The following is a 17,500-nucleotide window of genomic DNA, read 5'->3' on the forward strand; positions in this document are numbered from 1 at the left end:
CGGTAAATACGCCCCCCCACATGGAAGCCTTAATACGTGTTTATTCGATTCTTTCATTCCAAGATGTTATTAGTGTAGAGAAACCGTGGCAGATGATGACAGTTTTATGACGATCCAGCCAAACACAGAGGGAAGGTTTAGTGATGAGGTCAGGGCATGTACGATGTATACATGTACAGAGTTAATGTTGAGAGAGGAGGAAAGATTGTGTACACCGTTAGAGGAAAGACTGTGTGTACCGTTACCCAGTCATTGTCAGTTGTCACACTGAGGTCTGTTACCACGTGCTGGTTAGCTTGAACACGCTGTCTCTTAGCTTAGTTATTTTAACTGCTACCTTTACCACGTGGTCTGTTAGCTGTCACCACGTGGTCTGTCACTGTCAGTCATGCCGCCGCTGTGAGGGGAGGGACAAGTAAACCTCGGGAAGTAGCCAGACACCACAGATGGCTCACCGCCAGCTACCGTGGCGTCACACACTACACCTCCTCCATCGTGTATACCACAAATATCGTTCCTCGTACTTCATCCGCTTTCTGACTGGCTGGCTGGCTCGTACGTGGCATCAAGCGGGGGAGAGAGAGAGAGAGAGAGAGAGAGAGAGAGAGAGAGAGAGAGAGAGAGAGAGAGAGAGAGAGAGAGAGAGAGAGAGAGAGAGAATTATTCTTGGAAGGGCTGAACATGGAGTATAGACCTACACCAAGAGGCTGGATGTACGGCGTACACAAGCCTCAGCTTACGGTAGATCACGAATGCTGGGACTGTAACACACATGTTAGGCCGAGCCCAGCAGGCTGGCGGCCGCAGTCAGCTGGTGCCTCCACTGCCACCATGACCTGACCTGGGTGAACTGTGACCCACTGGTGGTGCTACTGTTCCAGTGGTCTTGTGTATGTACACGTGCAACTGCGTTACCCACTTGAAAATAATACGCATGGCCCTAACGCCACACAAACTGCACAAGCTGACATTTTTCATATATGTGAGAAAAATATGTCATGAGAGGGTTGAGAGGTGTCCTGTTACGTGTACAAAACTACCAAAGGTTTCGATGCTCTTGACCTGAACAGCTGTTCATCACTAGATCAATCTGGTGTCCCTCCTGGTGACGTATATAGACTTGTCGACAAACGTTTTATTTCGAATGCGGCAAAGAACGTTTTTCGGTGTAGGATCGTTGGTGTACGGCTGGACCTACCGGGAAAAAAAGCAGTCGACAAGACGAGAAATGCGTTCAAAAAATACGTATGACAAATTGGTTTGGTTTCAAGGGCTACGACTGTCATTATTTGCGTCCCCTTTATAGTTGAGGAAGTCAACAGACGCTTCCCTCTGCTACCCTGTCTCTCTACCAATGTATTTCAACATTTTCTTTCATCACAGACAACCTCGTTATGTCCTTCCCAGGATACGCCCTCCACACCCGCCCTCTGTGATGTAGTCCTCTTCCCCTCAATCAGAAACAGCCTCGCTGAACCCACTGATCCGTTGCTGTTTCTTTGTATCCTTTGTGAAGCCCACGAGACTGAGCCAGGCCAGAGGCACGGCCACAGGTCAGTGAGCGGGCTGACGTCATCTATATATACATTTTCTGGTTCAGATGTGGGCAGGAGTGGTGGGTGGGGGCAGTGGGGAGGGGGTAGGAAGCGGTGGTGGCATGGTGGGGAGGGGAGGAAAGAGGCGAGGCGGTGCGTGGGGTACAGCAGGGAAGACATGTGGCGGTGGGGAGAGGAGGGGGTAGATGGGAGTGATCACATAATAACAGTAACTCATTCTGCGGCCAACACGGTCTTATACAGGCGACGTGTGGAGGAACGGCCAGAGCCAAGTGATCACCAGGACTACAACGGCATCAGCGGCATGGTTACAACCCCCTCTGACGACCACGAACGTCAAGACCAGACTAACACGATCCGAGGACACAACAAGACGCATCCTCTTCCACAAGTTCGCTTCAGAAGCGGATGTGGACGACGAGAAGATGAAACATCAATGGAAAAGTTGACTGACCCACACGATATCACTGGAGGCCCACACACAAGCAGCAGGTGGTACAAAGGAATGGTGGAACACGGTGGTGGTACAAAGGAATGGTGGAACAGGGAGAAAAGAAATCACATAAGGATGACATAACATGACTAAGGTCACATAAAAGTGGCGTAACCTCCCTGAGGTCGAGCATCACTGCTGTCACATTAATGATATACGAAGAAAACATTGAGAAAATCTTGACTGAGATTAAGAAGCACGAGGAGACATCATTCACCCGCTAACTCCAACGAAAATGAAATGAGACAAAACCTGGTTAGAAGACATCATCTATACTTGTAAGCGGGAGCGTCACCAAGTGTGTCTGGCAAGTGTTTGCGGCCGATATGAAGGTATATAAGAATCGAAAACGATGGCGATAAACTAATCACCTTGGCTGACAATGACAAAGTTATCAAAACTTTTGAATACGAAGGTACAGAGAGCATTTGTGAGCTGAGAATTAAGCTGAAGAACAAACTGGTACACAGATCTGAGTGACACAGACACAGTGGGACGTGACCTGGCAACATGATGATCAGTCATGACTTTCCATCCACGTGAAAATTACAAATGATTAAAAATAATATAACTGAATTCAAACAGCAACATACCAATGGGTCCTAACGAGGCTGTTTGAGTTCGTTTGAAGAGAACTAAAATGCATGGATTACTGTGGTAGGAGGAGAAATGAACAGAGTTTACAGAGAGGAAGATCTGTCAACATATACAGGGAAGGAGGCGCAAATAATATCAATCGTGGATTTGAAGCGAAAAGTTTATCAATTCTATGATTAAACGTATCTACGGTACAACTTTCAAATACTTTAATTACAAAATCATTCCAAATCTTAACAACGAATCTATGTGGAAGGACTTGACTCTAACAGATGATGAAAGTCATGAGAGACAAGCAGTTGACATGACATAAGAAGAGGAAAACGTGAGGTCAACAGGAGTCGTGTGGACGCTCATTAAAAGTCACATTCCCGTGAAGGAAAACGGTGAGTAAGTCACAGGGCAGGACCAACATGGGGGTGTACACCATGAGAAATTCTGTACTGTGATAAAGAAAACGGAGATGCGACAAATGTATAAGCTGAAGACATTCGATTAAAAGATAAGACGACTGAAAACATGACAAAGAACGAGTATTATCTGTCCTCCGGCAAAGGTGGAGGGAGGAGGACACAAGAGCGGAAGGTTGTGTGTACAAAACACAGCAGGCGCTGATGGCGTGATGATGTTTGCCGGGAACATAAAACCTAAGCATAGAGTGGATGACGTCGGGACACATGTAATGGCCAATGTTGAAAAAGAACTCTGTAACACTCAGCGAGGATAGCAGACCACACGTGTGGCTTTTGACGTAAGAGATGCACTCACAAACGCCATAAAATGTGAGAGGAGGGGTTGTACGAGCAGTTAAAGTATGGCAAACTATAAACCCTTGCTAATATATAATCCTCCATGAATACTACACGAACCTGAACACATGGTTGGAGACTGTAACGAGGGAAGGAAGGTTGATAGGAGGGTGCCAGAGACGACACAGGTGGGTGACCACTGACTGATGCTTGGTTGGTAACTCATACACAGTCATCTCATGCAGCCTCCTCAGCAGGGAAGGAGAGTGAGAAACGAGAACTGATGCTGTGTTCATAATAGCAATGGTACAGTCCCGTTTACTGTGGTATAAAGTATACATGTACCAGCAGTACAAGAACTTGGACACCAAGTGTGTCGGCCTAACACAAAAATGCCAGTTGCCACGTACCCATAATGGTAAAGACTTGCTGGAGTCTGTCCTCCTACTTAACATTTCCGTGTATGTGTATGATCACCCACCAAACCTGTACGTGTGTGATGTCTCTTAATCGGATACATGCAGACTTCAACCCACCTCTCCAACCTGGGTTATGTATTGCTCTAGTCACTACGCACATGTATGCTTACCTATCCTATTATAACACGTTTGCTTACATGTATCCAAACCACGGGGTCCTCAGCCCAGCTCTACGACTTCCTCTACGTACCGCCTGCCTGACTATATAACTAAGCGTACGTCTGTGTACTGAATTAATTGTGCCCTCAGGCCACCCCTTTTAACTTGACTCCTGTCTCACACTACCGTCTCTATACGTGATGCACTAACCCGATCAGCGAGTAAATAGTATCTGTGAAGGCACTCAACCCACCTATGTAGCTTTCCTTATACTCATTTATATCCACTGTCTCTGACCTGCCTGCCAACGCCGTAGCATATGATGGAGAGAGAGAGAGAGAGAGAGAGAGAGAGAGAGAGAGAGAGAGAGAGAGAGAGAGAGAGAAAGAGAGAGAGAGAGAGAGAGAGGGAGGGAGAGAGGGAGGGAGAGAGACAGAGAGAGAGAGAGAGAGAGAGAGAGAGAGAGAGAGAGAGAGAGAGAGAGAGAGAGAGAGAGAGAGAGAGAGAGAGAGAGAGAGATGGGACTAACCAGCGCTTGTTCCCAACGAACACATGACGCCTCCCAACCCCCCCACGACCAACCCATGCAACCCCCACAACCCCAGAGAGACCTCAACACACGTGTGCCATCATACAGCCATCACCCCGCCGAGCCACACTGCCCACTCCATCCTTCCAACACTTGCGCCATCCTTCTTATACCTACGCTTCATCCCACACATAAACACACATATTCAAGGCATACTACACACACACATACTCACCATCTGCATCCTCCTACACCCTGGCCACCTTCACCACACACCTAGCCCAAAATCCATACTCACCCATGACTCGTCCACACGCCCACCCATGCCCACAACAGCCTTTAAGTATGATCCATCTTCCTAAAACACACTCGCCTGCATCTTACCCACGCCCACGTGACATCCTCCTGCCCACATCTTCCTCCCACACCGCCGCCGCCACACTCCCTACACCACCGTCATCATATCTTCCCTACACCCACGCCATCCTTCCTACACACCGTCACTGCCCCATCCCCCCCCCCCCCCACGTAACCCCCACACAGCCAGCCCCAGGTCACCTTCCACATCCGCGCCTACGCCACCTTCCTTTGTCCCTTAAACTGCGCCTTGGGTTCCTTTGTTACGTGAGGAGAGGGCCAGATGGGGGGGGGAGGGGCCCTCCAGGAGATCCTTCTTCCCCACTCAACCCCCCACCTCCGTGCTAGCGCAAGATCCAAGATACAGCAGGTAAGGTACCACACAGAGGAGAGGAAGGGGCGAGACACGGTGGTGGCTGAGAACTCGGCCAATCTGCACATCTAAGTTCTAGGAACACAATGTCATTGGCCTGACAGGCGTGCAAGGCCGTGAGGATATCGTGTGAGGGTAACGTTGCACAAGTGTCCGGCGATGCGCCACAAGCAGGATGTGAGGCTCGGCCGAATGGATTTATCCCTCGAGGAGCAAAAAACTGAAAAGTGAAATCGGGGCAACAGGCAGCACCCAGCTCGCCACATAGCATGCCCACTGCAGGGTGTTCGTTGGCTGTGTTCCTCTCGTGTGCTTGTTTATACCTGTCTTTATAAAAACTACTTCCCTTAAAGTGACATATACACCAACATATCTGGTTGACTCACCTCCACATGTACATATACTTGTGCAACTCTTGTACACAAATCAAAACACAGCCATCTTGAAACATGCACGAACGACACGAGCATATAATCAAGAGACACACATGACCCTGATCCTGGCCAAACAAACGTAGCTACAAAACCAACACTCCCACACACACACACACACACACACACACACACACACACACACACACATAAGGGCAGACAAGATTATCCTTTTTGTTCCTCTTACATCACCACCTTCCAGAAGCGCTCAACACCCTCGCTGGTTCTCCCTACTCTCTCCGACCATCACCACCTGGACCTCATCCGACAAGTTTAGGACGAGGCGGCTGTACCATCCTCGCCCCTATCGCCTCCTGACACCAGAGATCCCTAGTCCCCAAGCTGTAGTTCGGCACCACAACCACACCGAACCTTACAAACTTTGTACGTAATACCGCGGAACAGCTTCTTCCCAACCAATGAGAACATCAGTAATCAGTAAACGACATCAAGGTAAAGCAATTTTGTGAAGACTGTGCTTAACCGCTTCCTATCAATAGCGGATCTGTTTTGTCTTGTTATGAATATTCTAAGTATATTTTCAGCCGTTCATTAATTCAATAAACTGTTGATTATCATTATTACACAGAGCACACCTGGGATGGAGACCCCGTGGCCATCATGGGCGGAGACCAAGTGATGAAGTGTGTGAGGGGGGGGTGGGGGATTTAGCGAGATGGGGTTAGGGGTGGCGGTTGGGGAAGTGGGGGGGTGGGGGGTGGAATGACGTGTCGGAGCAAGAGTGGTTTCGGGAGGCCAGCTACGGGAGAGCGGGTGTTGGGTGCTGCTGGTTCGGGGGGGCTTGGGAGTGCCAGGGTGCGGGTGTGAGGCGAGGGAAGGACGTGCGTAGTGGGGGGGGGGGGTGGGTTAAGGAAGGAGGAGTGCGCTGGCGGGTGCTTAACTTCAGGGGGTTCAAGGCTGTGTGAGTGGGTAGGGGCAGAAGAGTGTGGTGGAGGGAGTGTGGTACGGGAGGCTGTGATTATCACTTGTGCGTCACGGGGAGGGAGTTTTACCCTCACGTTGCCCAGTCTTAAAAGTAGTATATATACACCATGTCTTTATCTTCCACATACAAGCCACAGTCCACTGTGCGTATGTGTTAGGGGCGGGAGGAGAGTTTGGCGGGCAGGTGTGTGTGTGGCAGAGTGGGGGAGACTTGGGTGTGCAAGGTCTGGTGGGGGTGAGCGTGGTTGGGGGAGGATGCGTAGGGGGAGGGAGGCAACTGCCCACCTGTTACCCAGTCACGACCCGCTGCTCCCACTGCCTCGGGCTGGCTGGCTCGCTCGCTGCTCCAGCAGGTACTGCTACCTTCATCACTGCTGCCATCGCTCGAAATCAGAAACTTTATTTAATACAAACGTTCTGAAATACAAGGTGCTGGACCCACGATGGCCTGACCCCGAGACGATGCATCATAACTATGGTCATCTCGTTAGTGCCTTACGTCTTGCTTGTTACGTAAATGTGAGTTAAATTAGTCGTGGAAATACACCATCACGCAAAACACCCACTTCCAAATTCATCGTCTTATAAAAGTCTTAATTGAAGCCTCTAGAGATCTTATTGTTAAATTACTACATGCTGACAAATGCACAAGCAAGCATACATTACGAACGCACCAAAGCGGATACATCACGCAAGCAAACAAGTGAGCAGAGCCAGGGTACGCTTTTCAAGAAATTTATGGAAGCAAAACTTACACTGAAGAATTTTGGCCACAAGAACATAAACATACGCTTTAAAATATTTGCACAAATTCATGAACATAGAAACTCATGGTAATGTACCATTATAAACAGAGAAGAATCCTTTTCAGACATACGTATGTAGCTACCTACCTGTGCTGCACGGCGAGAGAGTTCTACACTCGTGGGGCCACACCTCTTGAACTTTCTATTCTCATGACGATGGTTTACCATTAAGCAGGACTGACGCGTAGCGCTCACTGCAACAAAAGAAAATTTAGCGTTAAGAATAAAGAGTAGAGGGGGATTACACTCTGTCGTGTGTTAGGTTTGAGATGGGGTGTGTGTTTGTGGACTGTTAGTAACCCACAAAGTGTATACGAGGCAGAGAGGATCGACGGGAAGAGAAACTTGACAGCCACTGAAGTGTTTGCTCACTACACCACTGTTATTAACCCTCCTGGTACTCAGACGGGTAGTTCCTCCCTGGTAGATGGCTGCTTGCCACCAGCTACATTTAAGTATGAGAAAACCTCAAGGGAGAAATTCCCACAAATATACATAGAGCACATCTTTATTACATCTATCGACATCCACACCATTACTACAAACGTAGCGTCATCATCATCATCGCTACAATCACCACTACTACAGTACAAAGGCATAATGAGGGTTAAGAAAGCCACCAGTGACGGTGCAGATCCATTCAAAATTGGTAACCGGGTGGTCGGAGCCGGGAGGGGCCCCCAAACTGGTAACCCCCCCACCTCCCTCGCCTCACCCCCACGTAGTCCCACGATCCTTCCAGATGATTTCGTCAACCGCCCCAACATTGCCGACCCCATTCATTCACGCTAACAACCAAACTACCTCACCGTTCTATATACCCACTCTTGAAATTTACGTCCCCATGACACCTCCTGAAGGATAACATGAGCTTCAACATTTTGTTGAACGTCAAAAGAAAGTTAGGCAGAACTGATGGTCATACTGGTCAACACGGAGCTTAGTAACGGTCGGTGCCGGGGGAGGGCGGGCAGCCCTTCTATCCAGGCAACCCTCCTCTCTCTCTCTCTCTCTCTCTCTCTCTCTCTCTCTCTCTCTCTCTCTCTCTCTCTCTCTCTCTCCTGGCCACCTGCTCAAACTCCCGCCACGATTCACTTGTCACATCTCAGCAACTCACTTCCACTGATAATTAAGAGACAAAAGAGGCTTTCCTGTCAGAACACACTTCTCATACAATTATAAACTGTTATCACGTGACAAACGTGCGGGCGTGACGAGCGTGGGACGTATAAAAAGAAAAAGAAATGAAAGCTGTGGACATTGCAAGTCTCTGCGCTCCGCCGGCGGCGTCGCTGTAAGACAACTGCCTCGTACCTCTTTCGTACGGACATTCCTGCCTGACGCAAGATCCTTCGCCCTTAACGAATTTCTCGCGTGCGATGAAATCACAAGAAAAGATCAATAACTGACTCCTCAAACTTCTCAGAAGTTCCAGCGATGAGCCATATTCCACGTGACTGAGTCTGAACATAACGATAGATTAATGAGGACGCACGAACGTTAAAACTATTGATTCTATACGATAACTGCGCGTCGCATCTTGTTAATGTATGTAGGAATTAGAATACAAAGAAAAAGGTCATAGATCCCTTTAAGGGTGATGCCATGCTGGTGCTTCCAGCGGCTGACTCAGAGAGGCAACCGTGTGTCTTCCTGGTACCACGAGACGCGCCATACTAGAGGTAGGCAGCGCCCGGCCCGTCCTGACCCCAAGCTGGCTACAGTTACACCATCACCTCACACCATCATACAGGCGTTAATCATACTCTGGCGTCACTCAGGGCTGCACCATTAACAAGTTTCACAGAGAGGATGGGAGTAATGATGAGCGATAATCAAACGACACAAATACCAGCCACATATTACACAGTACACACACATCTAACATGTAGGTACAACATGTGTATGAACATAATGGCACGGCAAACACACATTAAAATGTACTAAAGATAACCCACATGCAACAACCCACCTACACACCGGCATTTCTCTCTCTCTCTCTCTCTCTCTCTCTCTCTCTCTCTCTCTCTCTCTCTCTCTCTCTCTCTCTCTCTCTCTCTGTCTCTCTCTCTCTCTCTCACACACACACACACACACACACACACACACCTGCTTATATATTTCGTCTCGCATACACGCGTACTAATGATACAATGAAATACACCTGCTCTTAAACATATTCACTGCTATCTGAATCTATCGCAAACACATACACTTGCTATCTTTATCTTCACAAACACACACACACGTACACACATACATGGGGGAGCTGGTCCACACGCCCACCCCCGCGCACACCCACCACGCAGCACAGAGGGCGAGGGCGTCCAGGGTTGAAGGACACGGGTAGGAGAGGTAAGGTCGTCGGCCTAGGATGGTGTGGGAGGCAGACCCATCCTCCTCCTGCAGGTGCTGCCCTGGCAACTGCACCTCCAACACCACTAGGTCTTGTTCCACATGACACCCAGGTTCGTATCCCACTGACATACCACGATAACAAATGGTCTCTGGCTAAGAGTAAACAACCCGCCCGCAATAACTGACCCAACCAGTGACCATGTACTTAACAGAGTCCCCCATGCACATCTCTGCAACCTAATTCACACACACACACACACACACACACACACACACACACACACACACACATATATATATATATATATATATATATATATATATATATATATATATATATATATATATATATATATATATATATATTCCTATGAGTCCAAGGGGAAATGAAACACGATAAGTTCCCAAGTGCACTTTCGTGTAATGATCACATCGTCAGGGGAGACACAAGAATGAGATACAAGACGTACAACAGTCAGTTGATGTACCAGGAAGAGATGTAGCTAAGACGCCACTGGCACCTTAACTACGTCTCTGTACTATGATTGCATTTCAAAAGCTTCGTACCGTTTCTGAACCTTCCATATTAACCCTTTGAGCACGACGAAGGTCACAGTCACAGGTCAAACTTTCATACCCAGAGGTTGCACCATCGTACTCTAGGGTCGTAAAGTCGTGATTAAGGGCCGTGCCACTGTGTCGAAACCGTTGCCATCAAGGGTCGTACCGTCATGCTGAAGGGTCGCACCGTCATGCTCGAGGATCGTACCGTCATGCTCGAGGATCGTAGCGTCATGCTCAAGGATCGTACCGTCATGCTCGAAGATCGTAGCGTCATGCTCAAGGGTCGTACCGTCATGCTCAAGGATCGTACCGTCATGCTCGAGGATCGTACCGTCATGCTCAAAGGTCGTACCGTCATGCTCAAGGGTCATACCGTCATGCTCAAGGGTCGTACCGTCATGCTCAAGGGTCATACCGTCATGCTCAAGGGTCGTACCGTCATCAGGAAGGGTCGTAACATCGCGCTCAAGTGGCTCAAACCACCAATGTTCTCTCCTGACGAAGGAAAACTTTAAAAAAACCAATTTGTTTTCCAGAGAACATTATGGAAAATGAGGCAGGCGAGCCGATCGCCCGAAGCCTAATGTAAGGTCACGGAATTATAAGCTGGCACGGTGCGTGACGTACCACGGGGAGGCCTGGGGAAACAAACGAGGCGCGGACCATCAGAACGCAAGAAACACGTGCTGTCGGGACACAGCTGGTGGCACGAAGCGGTACAGCAAGTGTAAGTCGTGGCGCAGTGTATGCGTGTGTATGTGGTTGTGGCGCAGTGATGTGGTGGAGCAGTGAGAGGTTGTGGAGCAGTGAGGGGCTATGGTGTAGAGACAGCCTACGGCGTTGTAAGAGATAGAGCCTTAGTGAGAAGTTGTGGGGTAGAGAGAGGTAACGGCGCAGTGAGAGAATATGGGGTTGTGAGAGATGTAGGGGCGTAGTGAGAGTTTGTGGCGTAGTGAGAGGGTGTGGCGCAGTGAGAGGGTGTGGCGTAGTAAGAGGGTGTGGTAGACGAGAGGTCATGGGGTAGTTGAAGGCTGTGGCACGTGGGAGGGTGGTGACCGTAGGCGGCGGCGGGAGGAGGAGCGTCCGTCAGGTCTGCTGTGCTGGGTGGGCGCCGTGCACGTGTGCCACCACCCACCCTCACTCCTCGCTGCTGCACAATCCTCCTCACCCAGGACTGGAGATCGTCATGAACCTCCATGAGCCGATGACCCTCCCGTGCTAAACCTCGCCGGTATTGATGTCTTTCTACGCATGACGTGACCGCCAGTAACCAAGACCTTGAGTCACAACACGTCGTGTCTATCTCGCAACACTTGTTATCTTCGCTATCCGCAGCGTTCGCACGCACGCACGCATTCAACGATCACGAAAGGGATTTCGTGTCCACTTATGACGATCATACGAACCTCTCATCATTCGTTCCCTCACTCACAACAACACCGTCACATGCGTACTTGCGTCACAACATGTGACTCAGGAAAGCACCGTGACATCACCACTTCACAGGAAGAGGATGACTTGAGGCAGGTCCTTGATCATGACTCGAGGCAGGTCCTTGATCATGACTCGAGGCAAGTCCTTGATCATGACTCGAGGCAGGTCCTTGATGACTCGAGGCAGGTCCTTGATCATGACTCGAGGCAGGTCCTTGATGACTCGAGGCAGGTCCTTGATCATGACTCGAGGCAGGTCCTTGATCATGACTAGAGGCAAGTCCTTGATCATGACTCGAGGCAGGTCCTTGATCATGACTCGAGGCAGGTCCTTGATCATGACTAGAGGCAGGTCCTTGATCGACCGAGGAAGTCAAACAGCCTCATACCAACCAGCAGTGTGCACTAGGCTGGGACACAACCAGTGGCTGGTTTATACGTGGAGCAGATTTATGATCAAAACATTTTTGTTCTTATATTCCCACACCAGAGTAACCCCTTCTGCCCAGAAACATCCCCTCCTGTATTACGGTGTGACCGAGTGTCGCCCTCTGTGTGTCGCCTGTGAGCAGTTGGTTCCCTTGCTCAAACACTGGTTTCCATGGACCATTTGTCTTAATATACAACTGACAAAATTCCGTACTAAAATACACATCTAGTTCAAATTTACGAGTCCTGGTCCTCTACCCTCATATACAGCCAAATAACCGGGCAATTTTCAAAGTTAATAAAAATAGATGTTTGTCATACATAACACGTCATATGATGTGAGCAGTGGTGTAATGTGTCCGGTCATAACTCACAAGAATTTAAGTTCCAACAACCCGAGGGTCAATTCTTAAAACCTGACCAAAAGTTCCCCCTGTGGCCAGAGCTCCTCCTTTAAACAATAATGATCATGTGTATGTATTATTTTTTTCCCCGTATTCCAGTACGTGTGTTGTATAGTTGGGAAAAATCCGTTTCAGTGAATGTGGGCGGCGGCGCGAGTCTTACCGAAATGTGAGTCATTTGTGTATGTTAATATCTGAAACATTTGGCTACAACCAGATCATAATATCTACGAACAAAAATGATAACTTTTTCTCTTTTTCAGTTTATATATACAATCAGTCTCTTCAGCTACGTGGTACGACCCTTAAGCACGACGGTACGACCCTTAAGAGCGAAGATACGACCCTTTAGAGTGAAGGTACGACCCTTTAGAGCGAAGATACGACCCTTAAGCACGGCGGTACGACCCTTAAGAGCGAAGGTACGACCCTTTAGAGCGAAGGTACGACCCTTATGCACGACGGCACGACCCTTAACAGCGAAGGTACGACCCATAACCACGACGGTACGACCCTCAACAGCGAAGGTACGACCCTGAAGCACGACGGTACGACACATTAGTGTCATGCGTACAGGTCATTCATACCCAGGGGTCGTACCGTCGTGGTGGAGGATGTCGTGTACCACGTACCGTCATGGTCACGCAGGTGTCAGCAAGGTACTGATGGTGTCAGAATAAGCCACCCAGCACCACTGGTTATACAACACACAGACCGTGGCGCGGACCACCACACGCTACAGACACACACAGACCGTGGCGCAGACCACCACACGCTACAGACACACACAGACCGTGGCGCGGACCACCACATGCTACAGACACACACACCGTGGCGCGGACACCACACGGTACAGACACACACAGACCGTGGCGCGGACCACCACACGCTACAGACACACACAGACCGTGGCGCGGACCACCACACGCTACAGACACACACACACCGTGGCGCGGACCACCACACGCTACAGACACACACACACCGTGGCGCGGACCACCACACGCTACAGACACACACACACCGTGGCGCGGACCACCACACGGTACAGACACTGGACAAACCTGTATGTGTACAGTTACAGAGATACAGGCGAGTATGGGGCCGCCTTTACAGCTGGGTTCAGGGTCCTTACGTACCTAAAGTACAGTAATATGTGAGGTTACAGATGTGGCTTGATGTCAAAGCCACCACTGGCTCAACACACACACACACACACACACACACATACACACACACACACACACACACACACGTACACGTACACACACACACACACACACACACACACACGTACACGTACACCAGCCGCCGGACGTTCCGCGCACATGCTCCAAGCCTGACGTCACCGCCGGACAACGCTGTCCCAGGACCACCGAACTAACGAATGAATGAAGACCTTAACCCCTTCACTACGTCATCTTAACCCCTTCACTACGACAGCTTAACCCCCTTCACTACGACGACTTAACCCCTTCACTACGACTTAAGCCAATAGTAACATCAGTAACGGTCTCCCTGTCACTCTCAGTCATCAGTTACATTACTTCGTCTGTGACATCACCTGCCTTACCTTGCCAGTGAGGTCAAGTGCATCACCATGGCAGTGACATCATCTGCTTCAACTTGGTCCTATCTTACGTCATTCCATAAGTGACATTTTTTTATTCTTCTAGCAGTGACATCACTTGTACCAGTTTAGCAGTGCCGCTGTCTGACCTACTTCTTCGCCAGTGAGAGCAAGTCACTGTTCCAGCAGTGCCCTAACTTGAGCTGTGACAGTGATGTCACACGAAACGGAACAAACTCGTCTGATCGTGTCCAGCAGTGAAGTCAGGGTTACCAACTGATGTGTCACCGTCCGTACGTGACGTCACCCTCGTTGTTCCCTGTGATGACGTTATCAGGCGTGACATCACGTGACACATCCCGTTACTTCCCATTAAGCATCTCTGACGTCGACTTAGTCCGGGCAATTTTACTCAGATCCCACAAGTGGGCTAACCACAAGCGAGTACCACAGCCTCTCGTGGACGCGGCTCTTGGCTCCAGAAGTGGGCTAACCACAGGCTTGAGCCAATCGCGTAAATTCCTGCGTAAACCTCGACCTCTTTACTTCTCCTCCTGGGATGTAACATTCGAGCTACGATTTCCGGGTAGATATTCCTCCTCCTCCTCCGTCCGCTGGTGTGGTCTGTAGCAAGGGGGGCCTGCAGGAGGTGTGGTGACCATGTGAGCGCCACCTGGGAAGGTTCGTACGTACATGCATCACGGTCAGTCGGCCTCACTCGTAGCGACAACAGAGGAAGGGAACACAACAGCAGCTGCACAGACAGGGTAGGCAGCAGCACCCTGCCATGCCCCTCGACCCCTGCAACACACAACAACAAGGCTGAGGTGTGCAGGCGATCACAGGGTGATGATCCTCTGGGTTTCTCATGTGGTGTGAGTCTCAGAAAATGAACAAGTGTTACTCACACGTAGTACAAGACTGAAACAACATAGATCTGTATTGATCTCCTGTAGCGGTACCTGATGATCGACCTAACTTCAGGCTGGGAGGAGCAAAGTCCTGATCATGTGCTAGAGGACTTCATGATATTCTGCCGCTCTTCACAGTGAGTTTAACTCATCTTTTTTTTTTTCTGGCGGCGTTGAAGACCCTCGCTGTGAGGCCCAGGTCTGTCAGTCGCCGCCATACAGGAAATACATAACGATACATCCTTGTTGGAGTCACCGAAGCTGCGCAGATGGACTTGGTCCTCGATTACCACACGTGATAAGTTGATCATATCCTCGTTTAACACACTTGCTGGAGACTTCCATCATTGTAAGGTATTTAGGACGGTCATAACCCACGACACAGTGATTGCAACACCGCCCGTTGCTACTTGCCGTCCATCTAAAGGTCTACAAAGTTGCAGATCATCATTCTAGTAATATGAGTGGAGGGAGCCACGCCAGGGTGACGTGGGGCCGTACGTGAGTGTCTGGGCGAGAGAGGATCCTACTAGCTGTGATGACAGACACTGGCGGTGTGAAGCAAGTAATTGCCAGGCGACGACGTAAATCTGTTCCTGCACATTATCATCACCCTGTTAACGCAGCCCACAAGCAGCCTCCATCTTATAATAACAGAAAACAGATTAACGTTTGGTTAACCAGATTTTACCTCGAGACTATTTCTTTTATGGTTATTACTGGTTGAATCATGTAAAAACAAGTTACCAGAAACTAGTCCTCCTAGTGCAAGTTATTCGCTCGTTAAAGGAAAATCTGCTCCACCTTCCAGAGGCAGGACGTGATATGGTGGAGAGTGTGGGTAGATAAGGCTATGGGGCCAGTGAGGATGTTGTATGACAGCTGGTGTGAATGTTGTCGTGCAAATGTTGAATGTGGTTATAACCGTCGGCTGGTGCAGGGGTACTGTGATGGCTGGCGTACATACACTGTGTCAGCTGGCGTACATACACTGTGTCAGCTGGTGCACATATACATTAGCTGATGCACAGATACGGTGTTAGTTGATGAATAATACTAAGTTAGCTGGTGCACAGATACTCTATCAGCTCGTGCACAAATACTATGTTAGCTGTTGCATAGAAACTATATTAAGTACAGATCCTATTCCACTTAATTATACGTAGGGACCTGGTCACACGTCTCTGGGAAAGGAAAACGCGGGAATAGACATTACAAAGTTCACCCCTCACATTAAACGCTGATGTCATAGTTCATGACCCACAGAACAACGACACACCGGGATATCCCTTGGCTTGGTGGGACTCTGCTGTATAATGATGACCTGTTGCATGACCATCATTACCGCCGCCAGCATGAGGTCAAATACCGTTCCAACACGTGCATGACATTTTCCCACTTACATCCGCTACGAGGCGAGGCTGAACTCTGGCTCCCAGACTCTTCGTTATACACATGGGAATCTCATCATCGAAACCATCGCTTCATGTGGTTCAGAAACCATCAAAAGTATCTCATCATATTTACCGAAACTTAACCAGTAACTTCACTTCTGACTGGCCTCCCAGGGTCAGCACGCAGCCACGACAACCAAGTGCTTGTCTGCACCATGTATAGGTGTGTACTGCTGCATGATCATGATGTCTCTAGGTAGTTCAGTCCACAATAAGTGACTTGGTTTCGGCACGTTTTATGAACCCCTTTTCACCGATACTTGTGATGAAACGTCTGAGATTCCAGATGAACTTGTGTCAGACTGATCTCCAGGTATACAGATGTAATGGTTCATCATGATGGTCTTGTGTGTTGGGAAAAGGAAACATCAAAGACTTGTACATCTTCTCTGCGCCACCAGCCACAGGACTGGGCAGCAGTGCACAATATACTAATATCTCTTGACGTAAAGATAAACAACAACAAAGGTTGACCTTCCTTGGTGGAGTGATTTAGGTCTACGTTAAACAACAACACATCAACTGATGTTTGGTTCCAGCCATCGTACTGATGGTGTCTGCTTACGTATGACTAATATATGTGATTACTGTCTGTGTTACACTCGTGTTACCCACACTGTTAAATATTTATATTTATCATGTCTCCACTCTTACACACACACACACACACACACACACACACACACAACACGAGCCTATATAATGTACATACGACTCAGGACATTTGATTAAGTGTAATCGAATCACATTCTTTTTTATCATGGACACTTGGCTGAGTAGTTAATGCTCTTGTCTGTCCCACAAGTTCTAAGGGTTCAAATCCACCTCATGGACGACATCGTATGTTTTGTACGTTTTATACAAGTGCACGTTCCAAGCGATATATATATATATATATATATATATATATATATATATATATATATATATATATATAATATATATATATATATAATATATATA

At 48.7% G+C, this 17,500-nt stretch overlaps 1 protein-coding gene across 10 annotated transcripts in view; it reads right to left on the reverse strand.

Moving 5' to 3' along the window:
• LOC139754988 (uncharacterized) overlaps positions 1–17,500 on the reverse strand; it is a 346,758-nt gene that overhangs the window by 163,977 nt on the left and 165,281 nt on the right. For all 10 annotated transcript variants that reach the window (XM_071672870.1, XM_071672864.1, XM_071672869.1 and 7 more), the window contains one exon: positions 7,502–7,608. The gene's annotated coding sequence lies outside the window, so the exon portion shown is untranslated. The remainder of the gene's footprint in view (positions 1–7,501; positions 7,609–17,500) is intronic.

This window comes from Panulirus ornatus, chromosome 18 (genome assembly GCF_036320965.1).
Source record: "Panulirus ornatus isolate Po-2019 chromosome 18, ASM3632096v1, whole genome shotgun sequence".
Taxonomy (NCBI): domain Eukaryota; kingdom Metazoa; phylum Arthropoda; class Malacostraca; order Decapoda; family Palinuridae; genus Panulirus; species Panulirus ornatus.